Raw genomic sequence first — 5,238 nt, forward strand, 5'->3', positions numbered from 1 at the left:
TTGGTGGTTTTATTGCTGGCTCTCTTCACAGGTCAGATTAAAATGTTACCGCTCTTTGTGGAATGCTGCTGGCTTGTGCTGTGTCTAACAAGGTTTTGTTGCGCAATAAGAACCATCATGACTCCATAAACTCAGCTGGTGGCAAAGGCACCGGCACAGGCAGCTCGTCACAGCACGGAGATGAATCACGCAACTCCATGGCAGAGCATCCCCCGCTGAGTGGTGGGCGTCCCTCCGATGGATGGCAATGGGCTTCCCGGCTTCCCTGCTGCTCTCCCATTGAAGCCCAAAGCTGACTATTGTCATGGTTTTTTCAGCATCTCTGGGTTTTGGAGCCACAAAGGCTTGGGAGAGTCACGCTGATCTGCCCCTGAAACTCTTGGAGCTGTTCATGGCTTTCTCGGGAGGTGCAGGTAACGTGGCTGGGGTGGGAGGGTGTAGGTGTGGCGGTCCGCCCATCCCCTCCAGTGTAGTTAGAAATTGTCCCATTGCACCCATAGAGACACGGAGCTCTCAGAAACACACATTTCCTACAAACCCTGGAAAAAGGGGTGGCGGGTAGGGGCGAAAGATATAATGAATGTCCTCCCTGAGGCATCGGCTGTGCCCTGCAGGGACACACATGTGCAGAAACTGCACATGGCAGGTAAAGGAGGGAAGGAAGGGAGTGGAGGAGATCAGGATCACAGGATCACAGAACAGCCCAGGTTGGAAGGGACCTGGAAAGATCATCTGGCCCAACCTTTCATGGGCAAGAGAGCCTAGTTGAGATTATCTATTACCCTGTCCAGTTGCATCTTGAAAACCTCCAGCAATGGGGACTCCACCATGTCCCTGGGGAGGTTGTTCCAGTGAATGATTGTTCTTGCTATAAAAAAATTCTTTCTTATGTTGAGATGAAACCTCTCCCGAAATAACTTGTACCCATTGTCCCTTGTCTTCTCCATGTGGCTCCTTGTGAAGAGAGAGCCTCCATCCTCTTTATAGCCGCCCTTGAAGCACTAGAATACTGTGATGAGGTCCCCCCTGAGCTTTCTCTTCTCCAGGGAGTAAGGACTCAACTCCTTCAAGCTTTCCTCATAGAGCAGGTTCTCCAGCCCTTTGATCATCTTTGTGGCCCTCCTTTGGACCCTCTCCAGTCTGTCTGCATCTTTCTTGAATTGTGGGGACCAGAACTGGACACAGTACTCCAGGTGTGGCCTGACAAGCACTGAGTGGGATGATCACTTCTCTATCTCTGCTAGTAATGCCCCTGCGGATGCAGCCCAGGATCCAACTTGCCTTCGTCGCTGCAGTGGCTCCCAGCTGACTCACGTTCAGCCTGTTGTCCACCAGGACCCCCAGGTCCCTTGGCGGCCCCCCAGCCACACAGGTCCCAGCCTGTGCTGGGCTAGTGGGTTATGTCATTCCAGCTGCAGGACTTTGCACCTGTCTTCATTAAATGTCATTCAGTTCTTGCTAGCCCACTCTTCCTCCAGCCTGTCCAGGTCTCTCTGTCAGATGGCTCTCCCTTCTGACGTGTCCACCTCACCACCCATTTTGGTGTCATTAACAGATTTGGTGAGGGTGCCTTCAATCCCATCGTCCAGATCATTTATGAAGATGTTGAACAGCGTGGGGTGTAGTATCGATCCCTGGGGGACCCCGCTTGTGACAGGCTGCCGGCCTGTCTGAACACAGCCTGTGAGCCAATTTCTGGTTTGTGTCTTGCCAGTTTGTCCAGGAGAAGGCTGTGAGTGCTGAAATCCAGCAGGATTTCAGGAGGATGGCAGGAAAAGCCTCGGTAAGAAACGGCACCTCTTAGACTGACGGTGTAAAGGAGGAGGCAGAGAGCTGCAGGAGGTTCCCTGGCTGAGGGCTCTGCCACCACGCTTGCTCCTGCTCACTTGGTCTCATAGCAGTGCAGAGGGCTTCCCAGCTACTCTGTGTTAACAAATTAGATGTGTCCAGGAGCACCAAGGCCATGCAGGACAGGACAGACTAGCTCTGTGTCACTGCTGCAATAGGTCCCAGCTGCATCCAAACACCTGAGCCATGTCTGGGAGCTGCATTGTGGTGAAAACACAAGCGAACAGTATGCAAGACATAAAGGTAACACCTTAACGGCACTGACATCACCTGGCATGGTGACAGTGAGGGTGTCACCAAGTTGGTCACCACTAATATGCAGCTGGATTACCAGAGGGCTCATTAGTCAGATGCAGCTCCAGGCAAATCCTGCGTGGGCACAAAGCGGCTGTGAAACATCCCTTTACCCCCTCGTCATGAGTTTTTGAGCTTCTCCTGTTGCATGTGGTGATGGTCATGAGAGCGGCTGGGGTGGCATCAGGACAGATGTGGAGAGGGGACGGTGAAGAGCATCTCTCTCTATAGCTCCCTTCAGTCCAGCAAATGTACGGAGGAAACACAGCTGAGGCAAAGCAGGGCATAAAGGTGGAGGGTGGAGCAGCAGCAGCTTCAAACCCAACACTGCCCAGCAAAGATGCAGCAGAGATAAACCCATAGGCTGTATTGCCTCTGGTCTTGTCTGTCAGGGGGACACAGACAGGTGTGGAGAGACGGGCTCCAGGAGGACCCATAGCTAGCACCTATTTATTAGCTGGCAGGATAAACAGAGGCAGGGCCTCAGGAGCAGCTTGTCTCAGAGCAGGGAGATGCTGGAGGACTCTGCCCAGACTGTCACAGCTGTGCATGGCAGAAATGCTCTTTCCTTCTGTACTTCAGCTCCAGGGAGCAGCCGGCAGCCACATCAGTTGCTCCGTGCAGGGATGTGTGCCCCCAGCACAACTGTCCCTCCTCCCATCACTCAGCTGGGGTGGAGGTACAGACCCTCCTTGGCTGCCTGCTCAGTTGTGACACTATGATTAAGTGCTCTGTTCCTGGACCTTCTTGTCCTGGCAGTGTCCGTCCCCTGGCATGCAACATGGATGCTGCCTCTAGCAATGGAGAAAAGCAAAGAAAAAAGTGGGAAGACCAGGACTTGAAAATGATGAGTATTGAACACTGTGGTGGCAAGTTTCCACCAGACTCCCATGTTGAAGGTCTTCTTGCTTATGGCAATGAGTTTGTGGCTGGCTCTGTGGCTGGCAGCCTGCAGCTCTGCTCTATGAGCCAGCTTTTTTGCCAAGGTGAGCCTCCTCTGGGAACATGGGGACATGGGGACAGGTCCATACGTCTGCCCTGCGCAACACAGCGTCAGTTCAGGAATCCCACAGCCAGCTCTAGGAAAGAATGATGCCGGCACTCAAGTTCAGGTGTCCGAAGAGCAATAGCTGCATTAGCTGGGGCAAATTAGAGCCCCTTTGGCCAGAATGCTGGAGCTATTTTTGTTGTTCTGGAGGTGACCTGTTCTTCAGAGCTAACTTAGCACCCCGGCATCGCATACAGGCAGAGCCTGCAACATCTGGAGGCCTCCAAGGGGAACGTGGAGATGAAGCCCCAGTGCACCAACAAGGTGGTCCTGGTCTTCTCAGCAGTATCCCCTTTTGCGACGTCCTGGACTCATCTCCTGAGGAAACTTTCATCTGTGCATGGGGTAAACCTCACTCCTCCCCAGCCCAGCCCAACTTGGGAAGGTTAGGTTGCCCACTGAGCAAAGACCTTCAAGCGGAGCCGCATGTTTTAGCTGTGCACTCAATGATACAATAGAAAATGCCTCCGAAGTCCCGGCCCTCTGGAGCATTTCCTTAGCTAGCTGGAATTTCCGTTTATTTCTTCCTCTCCCAGGCTCTTACTGAAAACCGATGTCACCACATGTGTCTCCTCGGCGGGCTCTGGAGACCGGCCAGCTCTCTTGGTCCCCCTCTCAGGTCTCTCACTGATGTGCCCGGCATTTGCAAGGAGCGAGCTCCCCGAGGGTGTCAGCTTCGGCTCACCCCTTGATTAATCACTGAAGGCGACTCTGCCAATCAAGGAAAGATTTACAAGCCAGGCAGGAAGCTCTTGTTTTTACAGGAGTGCCTCAAACACACACACACAGTAGGAAAAGCAAACATTCCAGGCATACCAAGGCATCCACGGGATAAAAATTCCCCAAACAGCCCAGATTAAGATACTTGGCGGCACATGGAAACACTAAAACCTGGACTCAAGGATTTAATTGTCTGATTTAGCAGAGAACCCTGAGCACTGCATGGAACAACCTGAGCTGCATAGGAACAGCCACCCTGGGGGGGCAGGGAGAGGGTCAGCAGTGGTGCCCTCCATACAATAAAGGTCAGGGCTGGCCCCCACCCCTCTCCCAGCTCCATATGGTCACCAGAGTCTTCTGGCAGAGTTTAATGTGAGTTTTCCTTTGGAAATGCTCAGCCCTGCTCCTTAGCAAGTTGGGCAGGGGTCACTCTGAATCAATGCAACGCCAAATCCGAGCCCATCGGAGCAGAGACAACCACTGTTCCAGCTCCAACCACCGAGACCCCTGGCCTGAGAGCAGCGGTCGTCATGCTGGGTCAATACCCGTTACCCCCTGTCTTACCCTAAAGCCCTCTGAAGTGAGTGGAAACACTCCCATCCTCTCTGGTCCCAAATGCCAATCCAGGAGATGCAGCAATGCCACTGCAACTGCTTGCCTCCACTGAAATACTCCTCGAGCAACATCAGGGTTGAATGAGAAGAGAAATGGGTAGGCTAGAGCAGGTCCGGTCCCACCAGTGGGTTCAGCTGCTTCTGCAGAATAACCTGTCTCCTGGGCTGCTTGACCAGAGCTCACTCCCTGGCTGGTCCCTGACTGTTGCTGTTTGACGAAGAGCAGCAATATTTTTCATTTATGGGTTTTCAAGGGACCATGAGAAAGGCAGGAGGGAAACAGCACTTTGGTTTCTTTAAAAAAATCAGTCCAAATGATGTGCTTCCCCTTTCTCTGATGCTCTTTTGAACTTCCTTTATTCAATTTGAAACAATTTTTCAAGGGAGTTCACTCTCTGGCTGTATTTCCCAGAACTTGCTCCTGTTTGTCAAGTTATCTGGGCAACAAACTCACAATCGTGCAGTTAGTCCTGACTATGTGTTGTGGGATAATCTGGACTCTACATCAGGTTTTGAATCTCTCTAGGTGAAGAAGAGGAAGAATCCCTGAAGGACAAGAAAGTGAGAAAGCTCAGAAATTTTTGTAAGCTGGAAATATTCTCCCCTCTGTAAAGATAAGTTGCTGCATAAAGGCTCCTTTTTCATCTTTCTGCAAACCACCCCACAGAAAGTGGAATTCAACCTCGCTTAGTTACATATGGCTTTTTTGCTTTT

This window comes from Pygoscelis adeliae, unplaced genomic scaffold (genome assembly GCF_000699105.1).
Source record: "Pygoscelis adeliae isolate BGI_AS28 unplaced genomic scaffold, ASM69910v1 Scaffold554, whole genome shotgun sequence".
NCBI classification, from domain to species: Eukaryota; Metazoa; Chordata; class Aves; order Sphenisciformes; family Spheniscidae; genus Pygoscelis; species Pygoscelis adeliae.